The sequence below is a fragment of the Manis javanica genome, chromosome 15, assembly GCF_040802235.1.
Source record: "Manis javanica isolate MJ-LG chromosome 15, MJ_LKY, whole genome shotgun sequence".
Lineage (NCBI taxonomy): Eukaryota > Metazoa > Chordata > Mammalia > Pholidota > Manidae > Manis > Manis javanica.
The window spans coordinates 34,024,510-34,045,275 of NC_133170.1; the positions used below are offsets into that span (position 1 = coordinate 34,024,510).

At 44.1% G+C, this 20,766-nt stretch overlaps 1 long non-coding RNA gene across 1 annotated transcript; it reads right to left on the reverse strand.

The window, feature by feature from the left end:
• Positions 1–7,185: 7,185 nt before the first annotated feature.
• Positions 7,186–11,882, reverse strand: LOC140846464 (uncharacterized). The gene is made up of 3 exons (XR_012125569.1): positions 11,758–11,882; positions 10,864–10,938; positions 7,186–9,146 (listed from the first exon to the last, which is right to left on the reverse strand). It is a non-coding gene; the product is annotated as an uncharacterized lncRNA (long non-coding RNA).
• Positions 11,883–20,766: the final 8,884 nt, after the last annotated feature.

The window sequence follows — 20,766 nt, forward strand, 5'->3', positions numbered from 1 at the left end:
TGCTTTTTGTTTGTTGAGGTGTGTGAGCTCTTTATATATTTTGGATGTCAATCCTTTATCGGATCTGTCATTTATGAATATATTCTCCCATACTTTAGGATACATTTTTGTTCTATTGATGGTGTCCTTCACTGTACAGAAGCTTTTAAGCTTGATATAGTCCCACTTGTTCATTTTTGCCTTTGTTTCCCTTGCCTGGGGAGATATGTCCATGAAGAAGTCACTCATGTTTATGTCCATGAGATTTTTGCCTACGTTTTTTTCTAAGAGTTTTATGGTTTCATGAATTAGATTCAGGTCTTTGATCCATTTCGAATTCACTTTTGTGTATGGGGTTAGACAGTGATCCAGTTTCATTCTCTTACATGTCGCTGTCCAGTTTTGCCAGTCCCATCTGTTGAAGAGACTGTCATTTCCCGATTGTATGTCTATGGCTCCTTTATCGTATATCAATGGCCATATATGTTTGGGTTAATGTCTGGAGTCTCTAATCTGTTCCACTGGTCTGTGGCTCTGTTCTTGTACCAGTACCAAATTGTCTTGATTACTGTGGTTTTGTAGTAGAGCTTGAAGTTGGAGAGTGAGATTCCACCCCCCGCCCCCCACTTTATTCTTCCTCCTCAGGATTGCTTTGGCTATTCGGGGTCTTTGGTGTTTCCATATGAATTTTTGAACTATTTGTTCCAGTTCATTGAAGAATGCTGTTGGTAATTGGATAGGGATTGCATCGAATCTGTCTATTGCTGTGGGCAGAATGGCTATTTTGACAATATTAATTCTTCCCAGCTATGAGCATGGGATGAGTTTCCATTTGTTAGTGTCCTCTTTAATTTCTCTTAAAGTGTCTTGTAGTTTTCAGGGTATAGCTCTTTCACTTCCTTGGTTAGGTTTACTCCTAGGTATTTTATTCTTTTTGATGCTAATGTGAATGGAATTGTTTTCCTGATTTCTCTTTCTATTGGTTCATTGTTAGCATATAGGAAAGCCACAGATTTCTGGGTGTTAATATTTGTAGCCTGCAACTTTGCTGAATTCCGATATTAGTTCTAGTAGTTTTGCAGTGGAGTCTTTAGGGTTTTTTTATGTACAATATCATGTCATCTGCAAATAGTGACAGTTTAACTTCTTCTTTACCAATCTGGATTCCTTGTATTTCTTTGTTCTGTCTAATTGCCATGGCTAGGACCTCCAGTACTATGTTAAATAACAGTGGGGAGAGTGGGCATCCCTGACTTGTTTCCGATCTCAGAGGAAAAGCTTTCAGCTTCTCGCTGTTCAGTATGATGTTGGCTGTGGGTTTATCATATATGGCCTTTATTATGTTGAGGTACTTCCCCTCTATGCCCATTTTGTTGAGAGTTTTTATCATGAACAGATGTTGAATTTGTAGAATGCTTTTTCAGCATCTATGGAGATGATCATGTGGTTTTTGTCTTTCTTTTTGTTGATGTGGTGGATGATGTTGATGGATTTTCGAATGTTGTACCATCCTTGTATCCCTGGGATGAATCCCACTTGGTCATGGTGTATGATCCTCTTAATGTATTTTTGAATTCAGTTTGCTAATATTTTGTTGAGTATTTTTGCATCTACATTCATCAGGGATATTGGTCTGTAATTTTCTTTTTTGGTGGGGTCTTTGCCTGGTTTTGGTATTAGGGTGATGTTGGCTTCATAGAATGAGGTTGGGAGTATTCCCTCCTCTTCTATTTTTTGGAAAACTTTAAGGAGAATGGGTATTATGTCTTCTCTGTATGTCTGATGAAATTCTGATTTAAATCCATCTGGCCCGGGGGTTTTGTTCTTGGGTAGTTTTTTGATTACCACTTCAATTTCATTGCTGGTAATTGGTCTGTTTAGATTTTCTGTTTCTTTCTGGGTCAGTCTTAGAAGGTTGTATTTTTCTAGGAAATTGTCCATTTCTCCTAGGTTTTCCAGCTTCTTAGCATATAGGTTTTCATAGTAGTCTCTAATAATTCTTTGTATTTCTTTGGGTCCATCGTGATTTTTCCTTTCTCATTTCTGATTCTGTTTATGTGTGTAGATTCTCTTTTTCTCTTAATAAGTTGGGCTAGAGGCTTATCTATTTTGTTTATTTTCTTGAAGAACCAGCTCTCTGTTTCTTTGATTTTTTCTATTGTTTTATTCTTCTCAATTTTATTTATTTCTCCTCTGATCTTTATTATTTCCCTCCTTCTGCTGACCTTAGGCCTCATTTGTTCTTCTTTTTCCAATTTTGATAATTGTGACATTAGACTATTCATTTGGGATTGTTCTTCCTTCTTTAAATATGCCTGGATTGCTATATACTTTCCTCTTAAGACTGCTATTGCTGTATCCCACAGTAGTTGGGGCTTTGTGTTGTTGTTGTCGTTTGTTTCCATATATATTGCTGGATCTCATTTTAATTTGGTCTTTGATCCATTGGTTATTTAGGAGCATGTTGTTAGGCCTCCATGTGTTTGTGATCCTTTTTGCTTTCTTCGTACAATTTATTTCTAGTTTTATACCTTTGTGGTCTGAAAAGTTGGTTGAAAAGTTCCAATCTTTTGTAATTTACTGAGGCTCTTTTTGTGGCCTAGTATGTGGTCTATTCTGGAGAATGTTCCATGTGCACTTGGGAAGAATGTGTATCCTGTTGCTTTTGGATGTAGAGTTCTATAGATGTCTATTAGGTCATCTGTTCTAGTGTGTTGTTCAGTGCCTCTGTGTCTTTACTTATTTTCTGTCTGGTGGATCTGTCCTTTGGAGTGAGTGGTGTGTTAAAGTCTCCCAAAATGAATGCATTGCATTCTTTTTCCTCTTTTAATTCTTTTAGTATTTGTTTCACATATATTGGTGCTCCTGTATTGGGTGCATATATGTTTATAATGGTTATATACTCTTGTTGGACTGAGCCCTTTATCATTATGTAATGTCCTTCTTTATCTCTTTTTAATTTCTTTATTTTGAAGTCTATTTTGTCTGATACTAGTATTGTAACGCCTGCTTTTTTCTCTCTGTTGTTTGCATGAAATATCTTTTTCCATCCCTTGACTTTTAATCTGTGCATGTCTTTGGGTTTGAGGTGAGTCTCTTGTAAGCAGCATATAGATGGGTCTTGCTTTTTTATCCACTCTATTACTCTGTGTCTTTTGATTGGTGCATTCAGTCCATTTACATTTAGGGTGAATATTGAAAGATATGTACTTATTGCCATTGCAGGCTTTAGATTCGTGGTTACCAAAGGTTCAAGGTTAGCTTGTTTACTACCTTACTGTCTGGCTTAACTCGCTTACTGAGCTGTTATAAACACAGTCTGATGATTATTTCTTTCCCTTCTTTTTCCTCCTCCTCCATTCTTCATATGTTGGGTGTTTTATTCTGTGCTCTTTTTAGGAGTACTCCCATCTAGCGCAGTCCCTCTAAGATACCCTGTAGAGGTGGTTTGTGAGAGGCAAATTCCCTCAACTGTTGCTTCTCTGGGAATTGTTTAATCCCTCCTTCATATTTAAATGATAATTGTGCTGGATACAGTATCCTTGGTTCAAGGCCCTTCTGTTTCATTGCATTAAATATATCATGCCATTCTCTTCTGGCCTGTAAGGTTTCTGTTGAGAAGTCTGATGATAGCCTGATGGGTTTCTCTTTGTATGTGTCCTTTTTTCTCTCTCTGGCTGCCTTAATACTCTGTCCTTGTCCTTGATCTTTGCCATTTTAATTATTATGTGTCTTGGTGTTGTCCTCTTTGGGTCCCTTCTCCCAGGAGTTCTGTGTGCCTCCGTAGTCTGAGCAACTATTTCCTCCCCCAGTTTGGGGAAGTTCTCAGCAATTATTTCTTCAAAGACACTTTCTATCCCTTATTCCTCTCTCTTCTTCTTCTGGTACCCCTATAATGTGGATATTGTTCGTTTTGGATTGGTCACACAGTTCTCTTAATATTGTTTCATTCCTTGACATCCTTTTATCTCTCTCTGGGTCAACTTCTATGCGTTCCTCTTCTCTGGTTTCTATTCCATCAATGGCCTCTTACATCAGATCCATTCTGCTTATAAATCCTTCCAGAGTTTGTTTCACTTCTGTAATCTCCCTCTGGACTTCATCCCTTAGGTCTTGCATATTTCTCTGCAGCTCTGTCAGCATATTTATGATTTTTATTTTGAATTCTGTTTCAGGGAGACTGGTTAGGTCTGTCTCTGTAGGTCCTCTCTCATGTGTTGTCTGAACTATCTTGGACTGGACTAAATTTTTTGCCTTGTTATGGTGATAGTGGTGGCTGTAGGCAGGTTGCAGGTGTGTCAGCTGGGAGAAGAAAGTCCTTTTCTGCTTGCTGGATGTCTTGCCCTTCTCCACTGCCCGTGTTGTTACCCACATTCCTGGAGCAGCCACCAGGCTAGTCCCCTAAGCTGCTGTGGGCAGGGTCTCTGTCAGAGCAGTGCAGAGCCCTGCGGGGAGTGGCAGGCACACCAGGTGCGCTCCTTTGTGATAGTGGCGCCCTTGCTGGGCAGCTGTGTGCCAGCAGTGGCCTTTGTGTCTGGCCTGGGCAGCTTTGCGTTGGGCTGGGATTCCGTTCAGCTGCTAGGAGTGCACCTGCTCCCTCTTGCTCCACTGCAGATGCACGTGGGACTCTCCTGCGTGGGCCTCTACCAGGCTCCTCTGGCTCCACTGCTGCTGGTGCATGCAAGCCGTACCCGGGCTGTTCAGTTGCCACTGCTGTGGGCTCGTATAAGCCTCTCCTCGTCTCTTCTGGCACCGTTGGCACACGCAATCTGCTCCCGGTTCCTTCTAGTGCAGCCACCCCTGGCACGCACTACCACTCTCTTGCTACTGGGCCGGTGTCTTGGGGTCCGCGCCAGTTGGAGGAACAACTGGCAGGCTGCTTAGTGCCATGAAGGGCTTCAGAGCTGCACTGCTTCCCTGGGGTTTAGGGCACCTAAGGTTCCCCGGGATTCCCAGCTGCTGGCTAAGCATGCCAGGACGACTTCATCCAGCAATGGGGTCCCTGTCTCTTTAAGACTTGCAGAAAGCACTCGCTTTTCTTTTGTCTTGGGGGTGCCGGTAGTGGGGACCTGCTCACAGGTTTTGCTTTTCTGTTTCTCTAATATCCAGCACCCCGTGCACCTTCTATCTGTGCTCCAGGTGTGGATTTCTAGAGCTAGTTGTTTAGCAGTCCTGGGCTTTCACTCCCTCCCCATTCCAACTCCTTTCTTCCCACTGGGTTCTGGGGTCGGGGAGCGTTCATGTCCCACCTGACCATGGCTTGTATCTTACCCCCTTCATGTGATGTTGAGTTCTCACAGATGTAGATGTATCCTGGCTGTTGTACTGCATCCACTGGTGTCTCTTTTAGGAATGGTTGTATTTATTGTATTTTCATAAATATATATGTTTTGGGGAGGATATTTCCTCTGAACTACTCATTCCGCCATCTTCCTGTGATCCAAAGCACAGTCTTAAATACACAAATCAGCAAGGATGGGGAGGGCTTGCATGCATGAGCCACAGTCCCTCTGCCAACCCCCTTGGCTAGCCCCTCTCTCAGCCACCCTCCTGTCCTTATTCTGTGCCCCGAGGCTTGCCTGCATGGACTGTACCCTCCCAGCCACCTCTCATCTGGCTCCTAGTTGGCTGAGCCCAGTGGGTGGCACAGTCCAGCATCAGGGGGAGGAGGAGAGGTCAGGTTATTTATTCTCTGCCCCCTCACTGAGCTGTGGTCTGAGTGGAGAGTCTACACTGCCTGCAGTCAGAGCTCTTCTTAGGAAGCTCCTCTCCGAGGCTACAGGTGTCTCCCAAGGTCTGAAAACACTACACCTTCCATCACAACTGCAGGTTGAACAGCAGCTCTGGCTTCCTATGTGCCCAGGGTGCATCTGGCTCCTGGTCTCCCTTGCCCCACACATCAGCATGAATGCTGTCCTTGTTGGACTCTCCCCAGTTCATCCCCTCCTTTGAGTGTTCACCTGCTTCCTGCCACTGTCCTGGCTGACACAGATTCCAACCAAAGAAGTTAACAAAAAAGTAACACAAGCCCAAACCAGTTAAGTGTAAGAAAAAGCAAAGATAAGTAGAAGTGAATACAATATAAAACAAGCATACAGCACAGAGGACTGACGAAGGCAAAGTGGACCAACTGTCAGCATGATTGATCAAGGAGGAGCCCCCACTGATGTGGAAGGATGGAAAAGACGTGATTAGATGTGATGTAGGGATTCAAAACATGCCAAAATAATATCATGAATAGTTTTATGCTAATAAATTTTGAACTAGATGAAATAGACCAATTTCTAGAAAAAATATTGTATGATTTCAATTAAAATTCCAAAAGATATAGCCCTATAAACAAGGGGCCACCTCCTACAAGAATCCAGGAGCCAATTATTAAGTATTAAGGAATTTTGTGAGTAAATTGTTAACTGATGATAGCTTTGTATCAGCCATGTTGAGAGTGTTTACACTATAGAAATCACTGAACACTACAGTAGGTACAGAATTTAAATTATTGTTAAAAATCTATGAAAAATAAAAACCACAGCCTCCAATAATTTAACCATCAAGCTCTATTAAATATTCATGAGCAATTTCCAATCTTCAAACTCTTTCAGGAAATAGGTTAACTGAATAATTTAGTGAGTTTCATATAACCTTTTGATGTCCAAACTGATAAGCATGAATAAGAAAAGTCACAGGACAATCTTTCTCTTTATTATAGAAACAGCTAGCAAAGCAACTCTAATAGTGTACAAAAAAATAACAAAATGGATTCTTCCCCAGAAATGCAAGGATAGTTTAATGTTAGATAATCCTTTATTGTAGTTCTCCACCTTAAGAACTTTGTGAGGAAAATGTCATCCCAATAAATTTAAAAAAACACACCTTTGGTGAACATCAATAATATTCATAATTTTTAACAGAAATAGGCTCATAGACACAAATGAGAGACTGGTGGGTACCATGGGGGAGGGGTTAGGGTGGGTGCATGAAATAGGTGAAGGGGATAAAGAGGCACCAAATCTCAATTATAATAGAGATTAGTCACAGGGATGATAGGACAGCATATAGAATATAGTCAATAATACTATAATATCTTTCTATGCTGACAGATAACTACACTTACTGAGGTGAGAATTTAATAGTGTAGGTAACTGTCAAATCCTATGTTGTATACTTAAAACCAATAACTACACTTCAATATGTTAGGGTGCAGGCTTCCGAGGCTTCCCCAGAGAACAAACTACACAGGCATAGAGATGTAAATTCAAGCAAAGTCTTTATTCAGCCAACTAGTTGGGGTCCAAGTCAGCCCGATGCAGCGGGTCTCAACAAGGACCCCGAGCACTCAGAGCCAAGGGTTTATATAGCAATTTCAAAGCACTTAACTCATAGCAATTTTCTATAACTATACATTATTCTTGCAAGACATATATCCTGGGGTTAAGCAAGGGCAGGGTAAGACTACTCCTCAATGGTTAGGGAGGTTCTGCACGATAAGCTTGGTATGTAAGATTTACTGACCAAGGTTAGCTGACCAAGGGTCACAGCTGCCCACCACCCGGTGCTCATGATTAACTTGTTTTTCAAGGCCTTACCCAGTTCCAGTTTTTCTTTCTAAGTCACATACTCAGAAAATGGATTCTAGGCCTTTAAGATGGCTATGCTTATGCTAACCTATTTCTATTCTTACAAATAAAAATAAGTAAATAAATAATTTTTAAAAATACATTCAAAAATTTTTTACAAAAGAAGTCCTAACACCAAGAATAGAAAAAATTTCTTTAACCTAATAAACAATAAAAAGTAGCCCTTCCCTTCCAGAAATAAGAGCCAATGTGGTAATACCTTGAAATTATTTCTTACAAAATTAGGAACAGCTTAAGGGTGATCAATTGCCCTCACCATTCCTATGCACCACAGTACAGGGGACCCTTAGCTTAAGGAATGGGAAGGAAGCCACATGTGTGAAATGACAAGGCTTGTTGCATCGTGGGAGAAGGTAGCTGGTGCCATGCTCAGGGAGGAAGTTCAAAACAAATATAAGGAGGCAAGGAGAAGTCAAGGGGGCGACCCAAGAAGCTCGGAATATGGTTTCTTTCCTGCTCTCCTGGAATAATCTGGCTGACAGGGTACACCCTCACCACCAGGAATTATTAGAGTTGCAGGATGTCCCCTCCATGCTGGGACTGCAGGCTCTGGGGACATGGCAAGCAGGGCCACCCACTGCCATCCGGCACAGCTGCTGGTTCCAGATTCCAGTACCATCCCATGAAATTTTAAAAACAATACACACAAAAACACCTGGTCATTCACCTGGGATACTTTTTAAATTCTCACTGCCCAGGCCACACCCTGCACTTAAATCAGTCTTGGATTCACACCAGGAATCAGTTTTGGGGGCTTTGTTTTCTAAGCCCCAGGTTATTCCAGTGTGCATGCAGGTTGCAGCCTTTCCCCGCAGGGTGCCTGTGGGCCAGCAGCACTGCAGCCCCGGGGCACTCTCCCTAGACCTGCGGAGCTCTGACCACACTCAGCCCCAATGAATCAGAATGTATGTTTCAGTGAGATTTCTATGCCCACTTAAGCCTGAAAAGGTTCAGTTTAGAGAAACAGAGCATAGGTAGGAAGCACCCAGGGCAGAGATGTTTCCTGGAGAGGCAGGTTGAGCTGGGTTACACAAGCCTGAGAGGAGCACAGAGTTCCCCATTCCCACCATCTTCCCACTGCTACCAAACTAACCTCAGATCTTGTTCTGCTCTCTTCTGGCCTCCAGTGTAAAGTGCAAACCCCTGGTGGTGGGGTCTGCCCACCACTCCTCTCCCATCCTCAGCATTCTGTACTGTCTTATCAGCTCACAGGCCCCAGATGCAAGCATGCCTCCTGTTCCTTCTGCCTAGAATCCTCCCCACTCCCAGCCTCCGGTCCGCTTCCCCCTCTGGCCTACCTAAAGAACTCTACCAGAATCAGCTAAAATGTCTCCTTCTCCATGAAACCCTCTAAAAAAATTAAGCATTTCCTCTTCCAGTTTCCCATAGCTTTTCCTACAACGGTTCTAATACAGCCATGATTACAGAGTAGGAATTATTTGTTGACATGTCTTTCTTGCTTGTGGCTTTGTGCTCGTAGGGCAGGGAACATGTTCTCTTGGTCACTGCCTCCAGCCTCTCACATCCACTCTGTAGATAAAGAAATCATGAATTTTGCAAGGGTCATTGGCCAGGGCTCCAATTTAGATCACTATTCCTCCCCACAGTTTCATCACCAGCTCATGAATTTCCCTTTTAGGAATCATAATCAATGAAACATATACTGGAAACGTTTAGTAAATGCTGCCTTGAGAGTACAAAGATGAAGGCATACACACTGTATTTTCAGAAAATGCATCTGCAACACTTGGTCATTCTGTGCCCCATTCCCACCCACCAAGCACTTTGTGTGAAGGCAGGGTGATAGCACTCTGTACATTTTCAGCAAAGCTATTAAAAGTAAAGAATTAGATTAAAATATTTATAAACCACACCCCCTGAGTGATACTCTAAATACAGGTAGTTCTTGTTATTCATGGCAGTTAAGCTGTATACAAATTACAAATGATTGCTTCCAGAGAAAAAAACAGTAAGGTTCCTACAAGCTTCTGATCACAAGATCTTCATCAGTTTATCAGTATATAACCTTGTTTCATGTGTGTTTCTGCTTAAGGACACCTTATTTAATAAATATTATTGACTTATTAACACTGAACTCATGGCCAACAGCACTGTGACACACTCCTGAGGTGGGTTATCTAACACACATATTTTCTCTGTAAAGCACAGCACAGGTTTCTCTGGCTTAGGAACAACAGACAGCTTATCAGCATTAGGCTTGGGGGAGTCACCAATAAAAGGCACAAAAATGTAAACACGCTGGTGCTAAAGGGGCTGTGAAAAGCCCTGTTATTCAAAGCAGGAGAGGGAAGTCAGCCTACAGGAGGCAGGGTGGCCCTTTGCTCATCAGCTGGGGTCACGCATGTCATGCCAGTCAAATTTTTCACCATTTCACACATGTCCGCAAATAAATGACTGCAAAGGCACTGTGAGTCTTGGCTTGGGGCTACAAATAATTTGTAGCAAATGCACATAGTCATAAATGTAGAATCTGCAGACAACTAGTGCTGCCTGTATCTAATAAGTGGTAGAGTTGGAGCACCAAGAAATCAGAAGCAATGCCATATATTGTTCAGGGCTCAGGGCCTCTGACATGCCAGGAGAAATCCACAGGAGCCCGAGGGAAAGCCCAGAGGAGTTGATGAGTGGAGATGGCAGGGGACAACAGCTAATTACCAACTTCTTATGGAAGAATTGCAATATCTTATTAATCAGATTGGCTCTATTGGCCTTGACATACTAGTCAAGGTAATACAGGCAGAGAAAACCCAGATTCTTGCCATTACTCATTATTTTGTAAGTCTATCTGATCCACTTATGTTGAAAATTTTATGACCCTTGCTTCAGACAAAAAATTAATTGTATCTTAAGAAAAAGGAAAATTGATAAACAATTTTAATAGCAGCCTGTTGACAAATCGATAGTATTTCATGTGGCACCACCCTCAGTCTCTGTGGACAGGAACTGAGCCTGCTCTGCAAGAAACCTTGGTGCTGTTTAAGTTTGCAAAATGCCAGCTCCTTGTGGCATTGCACAAGTGCAGAGGGAAGCAGTGGAGCGTGTTGGCGTGTTACAGTGATGTGATGATGAGGTGGAAGGAGCTACAACTAGGCTCTGGCTCAGTGCCAGTCAAGGCACCATCTGGGCTGAAGCTGGGCTTCACAGACGTACTGTGCATACAAATCACCTGGGAATTTTGTGAACGTGCAGACACTGGTTTAACAGGTCAGAGTAGGGCCCAACTTGCCTTTCCAGCCAGTTCCCAGAGATGTTGAAGCTGCTGGTGAGCAGACCACAGCGTGGTTCCCAGTCACACCTGAACCTGCTCAGGATGGTGGAGAGGCTGGTAAAGCATAGATTGCCACGGCACCCCACTCCACCCCCAGAGTTTCAAACTCAGTAGCCCTGACTTAAAGCCTAATAATTTGCCTTTTTAACAGTTCCCAAGTGACAATAATGTGCTTGTCTGAGGTTCACACTTTCAATAGTGGTTTAGACTCAGCTAGTCAAACTCTTAGAACCTGGTGTCCTCCAGCTCCTGTACTGATGTAGTGATGACAGCCTTTCATCATGCGGCAAAGAACTTCAGATTCCCATTAAAGGTATCGTTCCAATGATTCCCAAGGTCAGGGGCCACATCTTATATTCACTTGATATAATGTGGTATAGTGAGGACAAATTAAGACAATCTGGATTTATGGCAATTAAATGATGAATTTAGCTGTCTGATGGGAACTTTTAGCCTTCAAAATGCTTTGGGCCAACTCATACAAAGCTAATCACTGGCTGCTAGCTCTTACTCTCAATTCATTTTCACAAATTCTAAATTCCAATTTTTACAAATTCCTTTTTTCTTTCTCCTTTCACAAAAGAAAATCCCTAGAGAGAAAGCAACTGGGGTGGAATGAGGGTGGTAGGGGAGTAGGATTCCTTCACTTTGTATCTTCTATGCCTAAAACATGATCTGTTTTAGATCATGTACGTGCTCAATAAATACTGAGGAAGATGACGGAAGGAAGGAGAGGAGAAAGGAGAAAGAAATGGGGAGGGATGGGTTGCACACCGCTAGTTTCACAGGTTTCTATTGGCATGCCTTTAGAATAACTAAACTGAAAATATTTCCAAAGAATTTCATGTTTACCTTTAGCTGGGTCTTTACTCCAGATGTTCTGTTTACTCCAGAGGTTCTCTGGCAATAAAAGTACAAATGATTTCCTAATAATGATGATGATGATAAGGGTTAGAAGCCGGTGTGTTACAATGTCATTAGCTTATACAAAGCACTTGGCAACTAGATCACTGGGAAGGCGTGACTACGGTCTGTTCATCAGACAAGATCATCATCTTTCTCCTAACTGGGTTGATTGACAAGCAGAGCAGTCTGTCCAGTGCAGTATGGTGGCCGCCCACCAGGCACAGTCATGGCCTGTTCACCCAGCTAAACAGTACAGCCAGGCACCATCCACAGCGGAAGTGTCCCTTTGCTGAGGTGTTCCTAATACTGGGGAGGCCTGCCTGCCACCCCTGGCTACGACACTGTTTGCAAATATTTGCAAGGTGCCTCCTAGGTGCTGGCGATCTATGAAATTTGGAAAGGTTAAAGGGGAATCAGGTGCAGGCTATACCTAAAGTAGTTCCCAGTGCATCAGAGGGAAGAGAAGGAGAATAAGTAGGTTTATGTTGCTCAGAGCAGTAGACAAAGGCTGTGAGACAGAGGCGTGACAGTACACCCCCCCCCGGAGAAGTCAGGTAAGACTTTGAGAAGGTGGTCACGCCAGCTCTCACAGATGCGTAGAAGTGTAGAAGTGACCCTGGGACCGCAGGCAGGGGGCAGCTTGGTGGGTGGAGTGTGAAGTCGCCTGTAGAGAAGAACAGGCATCGTTGTGTCAGTGAGGGTGGGGAGGTGTATCTGGTGTCCTGGCTTTGCACACCTGTCACTTGGGGCCACCCAGGCTAAGTAGCTATTTATAACAACACTTGTAGGTATTGTTTCATTCAGGGTTTAATGGCAAAAGCAAACAATTAAGAATGAAGGAGCCCTGACAACAGAAGAAGAAACACATGGTTTACCACACAACTCCAGCAGTGTGTCCTCTGAGAAAGGCCTGGCATTAATTTCCAATTTCTTATCACAAAGGAAATGTTAAAGTTCTTGGCCATTGGGACTCTGTTACTCAGATTTCTTTTCTTTTCCTGTTCGAGATCTGCTGGCCCTCATCTGAATCTCCTGCTGCCTTCGCCCTAGCGCTTGGCACTGTTCCGTGGATCAGAGGCCACACCCCGAGGTCTGCCGCGGTCTACTTCCAGGTTGCCTTCTCATTACTGACCCTTCAGCAACAGTTCTGCCATGAAGAGTGCTGCCTACTGTGTGTGTTATTAACCAATAAAAATGGCTTCTGTCTTTGGAGACAGGGTCCTCCAGCTTCATGTCCTTCTGTCTCATTTGGGTGTTTAATTTCCAGGGGAGCCGCCTGTGTATTCTCAGATATTAACAGCCTCCTCTGGTGGGACAAGAAGAGACCACAGTATGTCCTGTTCCTTGGGCTCTGAAAGCAGCTTCCTGAATGGATTTGAGCTGAAAATATCTTGCCCTTTGAGGCGGAGTTTTCCTTGGGGGAAAACACACGGGTCAGATTCACTTACTCAGCTGTGTTTGTGGAGCATGTTCTGTGTACCGGTGTTAACCCAGGTGCGGGAATACTGTGGTAACAACAGATGTCATCTTCATCCTTCTGCACTTCATCACACACCTGTGTAATTCTGCAGAAGTTTAAACTCCCACCTTAAATCACTCCATGATGGTCATCGTGTAGGTCACACAAAGGGCGAAATCCAAGAGCAGAATACAGGCAAGCAGCTGTGAGAAATCATGTCTGCCTTTAAGTGCTCCGCACACCTGACACAAGTGCCTGGTACATTCTTACTATTTTATTCACTAAACATTTATTAAGCATCTACTATTTACCATGGATTTGTGTCCCTGCACAGTTGTCCTCAAACTGTAATATACATGTGAATTACTGGGAGATCTTGTAATAATGCAGATTCTGGTTCATTTTGGTGGGGTGATGGGGGTTCAATGGCTCATTGCTGGTCCATGGACCACACTTTCACTTATACTCTGGTGGAAGACAGACAGACAGACCGACAATTAGAGAACAGTGGATTGGTACGCAGGAATCACAGGGTAACAGAAGAACAGGATGGGGAAACATCACGAGACTGGTCTTGTGAAAATATATTTCTGGCTGCGAGAAGGTGAGAGAGAGAGACTGCGGACACAGTGTAACAATCCCACCGTGGCTCACGCCATAGGGCACGTACATCAGGCGGAGCCCGGTGCAAAGTGCTCCCTGGGCTTCCTTCCCTGAATCTCCGTCGCAGCCCTGTGAGGTGGGCCCTTGTGGTGGGCAGAGCAATGTCCCCCAGAGATCCTGGTTCTCAGAGCCTGTGGGTGCACTAAGGGAGACTGGTCGGATGGACTTCAGGTTGCTTATCACCCAACCTTAAAGCAGGGATAACAGAGTATCCTGGATCACTCAGGCAGGTCCAGTGTGATCACAGGGGTCCTTAAGCTGGAGGTGGAAGGGTCAGAGACAGACTGGTGCCATGGGTGGAGCCCGTGGAGAGATGGAAGGGCCCTGAGCCCAGGGGACCCAGCTTCAGGACACCTTGCTTTCAGCCCCGGGGGGACCTGGAAGATAATAAATTTGTGTTGTTTAAAGCCACCAAAAAGTAAGGTAATTTGTTATAGAAGCCACAGGAAACTAAAATAGTATCCTTTAGAGAAAAGAAAATGGAGACACAGAGAAGTTCATTAACTTTCTAGTAAGGCTAGATCGGGGTCTGAGCCCTAGACCCATGTCACCTGCATTACAGTGAGGTCCTGGGCTTGACACACGACACCTGTCAGGATGTGTCAGCTGATATGAAAGGATTTAAGAGGTGAAGGAATCCAGCGCGACACCAAGGTTTCTGACTTCAGCCACTCTTGGGGAAGTGATAACCACTCACTGACAGGGTTGTAAGAACTGAATGAGTAACAGGAAATTATGGGAAAGGCCTAAAACATATTTGCATTTAATTTGCATACTCAGATGTAGGCTCTGCCGAAAGTCAAGCTGAGCTATGATAGTTCCTTCTAGGGAGTAACACCCTCCATAGGACCCCCTCTGTGGCTCCTCATCTGAGGGCAGGGAACTCGGAGGTGCGCAGGGAGATGGAAGACACCATGTGGGAGCTCATCAACCAGGGTGAGGCTCTCATTCAAAAGAGGACTTCTCTGTGGTGTGAGAATTGTTACTGGATTGGCACTTCTCTTCAAGGTCATGAACGTCCCTCAAAATCAACTTACAAAATATCAAAATCAACTTGTAAATAGCTGCCTATCATTCTTAACTCGCTCTTCTTCAATCCTCAAAACCATGAAGATCTGAGGAAGAACCTCCTTTGGGAGAAGTTGTTCAAAGTTCAGAGGAAAATGTTCCTGGGCAGCATGGCCGGCAGCACCTGTCTGAGGGAGGCAGTGGTGCACGGGGGCAAGTCCCCAGGCTTCGTCCCCAGCAACCTGGGCTTTGGATGCTGGTTCTGCGGCTATTGGCATGACCTTGGACAAATCACTTAGCCTCTCTGAACCTTCTTTCCTCATTTGTAAAATAAGGATATACATCCTATCTCTTGAGATTATTGTATTAAATGAATCACATATATAAAGTGCCTAGAACATGAAAGGTGCTTAATCAACATTGACTTTTAAAATCAGGAAGGCCTATATTAAAAAAAAAAAATTCTGCCTACTATATGTTTTACCTATTGTAGGCAGTCACTTTTACATGGTACATTGTTTTCACCTCAAAAATGTGGCTCAGTCTTGGCGACTACTTGTCAAGTAAAACAGAAATCTTTCTCAGCTGCCATAGTCAGCTGTCACCACACAGGTGCAAATTCTGGGCTCGCAGGCTCTACTGAGCCTGCCAGAGTGAGTGACAGCTACACTTACACCAGGAGAGCAGAGACCAAATCCCACTGCTCTCCCAGCATCCCTCACCCCAACCAGCTTGCCAGCAAGCATAACCCATGTAAAACAAGTGCCCAGGAGGTTCAGTCTTAAAACAGTTGTACTCAAAGGAGTAAGTTTAACAGGAAACATAAAGTGGAAAAATTAAATCTTCCTCTCCATCCTTGGAGACACGCAGATTGCATGTTGTGGGACCAGGATAAAACCTGCCCCTTGTCTAAATTCCTTCACCACATTGCTCTCTGTAGAGGAAGTCAGGGTGGGTAGGGTGTGGGAAAAAAGATATTAATGAGCACTTAAGGTCACTTCCAGATCTGTGGTGATGGGAAAACAGGATGCTATACCATGTTATAAAAAAGTCAAAACATTTTAACTGTTAGGAACTTAAATCTTCCAGCCCCTCCCTGGAGTCTCTGTAGGCAGTGGATAGTAACTTGTCTTGCCAATGGGTTTCAGCCCTAGGCAAGTTCACTATGGATTCAATGTGATCAAAGAAATGACAGTGGAATGTTCTTGGGGCAAAAGGGTTATACCAACTTTATTCCCATGGTGGCAGGTCAGTCACTATAATCCTGTCCACTCAGAGCAAGTCTGCATGCAGCTAGCCAGTCTCTACCTCTGGGCCTCTCTGCCCCTCAGCCATCTCAGTCTCTGTCCTTGGCACTGCCACCACTCCAACCTCTGCTCTGCTCTCCTGCAGCCCTGCAACCATGCCACCATGTCGCCCAGAGCACTGGGCAGAGCTCTTTATATAGAGTTGGTAACAATGTGTTGCCCACCCATGTGTAGTGAGCTAGCCAACCAGGGCCAGGTGAGAATCCTGGCCACAGGAACCTTCACTTTATCCACAAACTCAAGTAGACAGGCAGGAATAAAGTGTGTTCTAGAAGGGGTAGCCTTTTACCTCCATCAGTGAGCCTCCATAGATTGACTTTATAAACGTCCATTTGGGAACATGAGAAACATTCTCTACTTGAAACCACTCATTTGTCCAGAAGGCATAGAGCAGATTTATTGCTCAGAAAAGCTTGTACAGAGTTTGTACTGAGAACAGAGGGAGTAGAGAACTAACAATAGTTTATGCGAGAATGAGAAACAAGTGGCTGGTGAAAGGGTATCTCGCCGCAACCCTCCTTACCCAGAATGACTCAGGAGACACAGGCCCACGCAAGAGATTGTATTATCTGAAAGAGGGAGTGGCTGTCCCAGAGGGGGGTGGGGAGAGAGAGAGAGAGAGAGAGAGGGAGCAGCAGAGAAAGCAGTGGGAAAGAGAGAGAGCGAGAGAGAGAGAGAGCAGTGGGACAGAGAGAGCAGAGAGAGAGAGGGAGCAGTGGGACAGAGAGAGCAGAGAGCAGAGAGAGAGAGAGAGAGACAGAGAGAGACAGAGAGACAGAGGGAGCAGTGGGACAGAGAGAGAAGGAGTGAGAGGGAGAGAGAGAGAGCGGGTGAGCAGGGAGAGCAGGGGGACAGAGAGACAGAGACAAAGTGAGAGAGGGCAGCAGCGTTGTGCCTTTTACTGTGGTGGATCTGCTTGGCCTGTTGCCTTGGCCTGTTGCCTTGGGGGAGGGTTAGGATGTTTAGAGATAAGGCGGGGTAAGCCCCAGGCAAGCCCAGGCATAATTCTCACCTGCTTATGTGCTTGGGACCATGGGGTAAATGGAGGATAAATTACTATATTCTTACAGCTGGGTATGTATAGACTTAAAAACAAATTCATTCCAGTAAATTTAAATATATGATTGGATTTATTAAGTGGTTTGTGAATTGCAGCATCCCCTCCAGCATGTAGAGAGATGCTCTGAGGAATTGTACAGAATGGAAGAGTTTTTATAGACACAAGAGTAGAGGAAAGTTATTAACAAAAGAAAAAAAGGGATTGTTTAAGGCAAAGTCATTTTCTCTTAGGGGGACATGCAAGGGGCCTTACAATGCAGATGACTTAATATTTTAGGGCAGATGGGGAAGGCTCTGTGACACCTTATTTTATCAGTGACACTGACCGGAAAATTCTTGACTGACTGTGTTTCTGGGGGAGGTTGAAATGGTACTTGGGTTTAAGTACTAGGCCCTGGTTTGTTGACTCCATGATGGGCCTGTATCTTTCTTTTTAACAAGACTTGTGGTCATGTGATGAAGATAACTCCAAGTTTTGGGGTTAATTTACTTACGAATGACCTAGGTTTTCAAAGAATAATGAAAGAATGTGACACATGCATACAGAGGTAGATTCCACTGTTTTCCAAGTACTTCATGCCCACATGTTAAGTAACTATTTATGATTTCACATGTCTCACTTGGAAATACCTCCCAAAAGTGAATATGCTTTGTTTGTTTCTGTATGACTAGCATCTACCAGCCAAAGTGCTCAGTAAAGTTCAGATTTAAATCAATATTTGTTAAATAAATGCATGAAAGAAAAACAATACTTTTTGCTAAGTTAAATATCAAGATAATACTTGAAAAAATTGTCATGACTTTGGGAATGAAGAAGGAGATATCTAAGCTGGCCTGTGCATACAGTAAAACAACAAACTTGACTGGATCTATACTGTTGGAACTCAACCAAGAATTAGGAGAAGTGCAAGTTGTAACGCTCCAAAATCTTACAACTACAGACTATCTACTATTAAAAGAACATATGGGATGTGAACAGTCCCCAGGAATGGGTTGTTTTAATTTGTCTGATTTCTCTCAGACTGTTCAAGTTCAGTTGGACAATATCCACCATTTCATAGATAAGTTTTCACAAATGCCTAAGGTGCCTAACTGGTTTTCTTGGTTTCACTGGAGATGGCTGGTAATTATAGGTCTGCTTTGGTTATGTAACTGTACTCCTATTATGTTAATGTGTGTGCACAATTTAATTAGTAGTTTAAAACCTATACATGCTGAAGTTACTCTACAAGAAGATACATCAAAGAAATAAACAAACTTCCCATGTTTTCTTCCTCCTGCTACTTCTATAGATTTTCTTCTTCCTTCCTAATTACAACTCTTAAATAGAATTCGTGCCTCATATTGAATTTACCGAGTATCATAATTCCTCCAAGTGGTAAAGATACCCTAATACAAATACTGGGCATAGAAGCCACAGGGAATTAATATGCAAAGAAGTAAAAAGCTAACCTTTTCAAACAATATGGCTTGTCTCTCACTTACCAATTTTACATTTCCCTGTATGGCCCCGGAAGATGACTGGTTAGCCAGAGACGGGTAAGATTCCTCAAGGGAGGAACAACCTAAGACAGGCACAGTCGCAGGGGGGCCATCAGGTGAGAAATTGGGGATCAACAGAGGTGAAGCTTAGAACCTCATCCCCCCTGTTCTGAGAGAAATCTTCTGCATCCGTGGATGTTTTACTGCCCTTGCCTAGCTTGGATTAACACATAGTCTACAGGCACACACCTGATCATCTATGTTTGCTCTTTTATAACACTAAACTATGTTTTCTACCTTTATCTTGCATCTACCTACCACTTCAGCATTTTATTAAAAATAATAATAATAAAGAGAGAAATGTGGTATCTGAAAGGAGCGACACATAACAGCAATTCACCAGAGAGTTCCGCTTTATTAGGGAAAGGTGCTGGGTTATATAGGAGGGGGCATGAATTGATTGAGGTGTCACTTCTACGGGGCTGGTGGCTGTTGGCTAGGTGCTGGGATTGGGAGGGGGGTGAGAGGTGATTGGGCTTCAGGTGGCGCCGGCGGGAACTGAGGACCCCGAAGAGACGCCGGAAGTTTGCCATCTTACTGGTGGGGACCCTTCATTCCCTCCTTTCTCCTCTATGGGTTTGTGGACGTTGCTTTCTCTCTGGCTGCTTCCTGCTGAACAGGGGCGGAGAAGGTAGTGAGGGCTTGAGGATTGGGAGGAAAGGGTTGATAGGACTCCCCGCAGTAAGGACGAGTAGATGTGGACTTCTTCAGGTTTGGAAATCAATGAAGGTTCCCTGTAACCATAGGTTGGCCAAGAGGATATGGGTGTCAGGAGCCAGGCGTCTGCGGCTATTGTTTCCAGGAACAGTTTCTAGTGGAAAGAGGGGTCCATCTCAGCGTGTTGTGAGGAGGTCATGTGAGGGTGAGGGATCTTCTGTGGCCAGAAGCTGGTAGTTCCTGAGTAAAAGCTGGTTGAAAGCTTGATTAGAGATTTTTCCGACTTGGGATTTGATGAACTTTATTATACAGGGTAAGAAGAGACAGGCGAGAAGAATGATTATTATGGGGCCTGCAATGGGCCAGAGCCAGGTGAGGAGGGGGTTTGTTAGTATTGACGAGAATGGGTTGGAATTGGAAGCAGAGTGGAGACTGGAGGCAAGGTCAGTGAGTTGGTAATGTCAGTTTCTACAATGCCAGATTCGTTGATGTAATAGCAGTACTCTTCCCAGAGGAAGACGCAGGTGCCGCCCTTCTCGGCTGTAAGCAGATCTAGGGCCCGCCGGTTTTGAAGGGTGACTTTAGCTAGCGAAGTGACCTGTCTTTGGAGAGAGGCTAGAGAATCGGCAGTGGATGTCAGGCTCCCTCAAGTTTGGCGTTGAGACCTCTAACTGCCTATAGAGAGTGACCCAAGGCTTCTTCCGAAAACCCTGCCCCAATGGCTGAGGTGATCAAAGAGCTACTGATCATGATGGGAAGGAAAGCAGCTCTTTTTGTGCGCGAGGGCAAGGGAGGTTGGAGCTCAAGAAATTCTGCCATGCTGTAAAGTGTTAACTGTGGGATTAGGGTGACGAGAATGCAGGGTGTATCGGAGTTGAGAGGCAGTGAGTTGAAAAGACTGCCATTACACTAAAAGAAGTGTCCCGGTTGCGTAAAAGTCTTAGAGCTGGAGGTAGGGGTGTAGATAGAGAGGCAGTGAAGTGCGCTGGAGGGGGGTGGAGTTGGGCTTACACAGTGGTGGATGGTGAGATTATCTCTGCGTATTCTGGTTCCCATAGGGGTATGTCTGCCAGGGGGCAGAGGGGTTGTCTTTCTGCATGGAAGGAGTAGTTGGAAATATTAAGGGGCACGGCGGCCAGCAGTGGGCGCTGTAGTGATGTGCACAAGAAACAATTGGCTGTGTAAAGGGTGTGGTTGAGAAAGATGGTGGTGTCCTGAATGAGCTGTAACGAAGAGTAGGAGAAATGGGAAGAGGGGTGG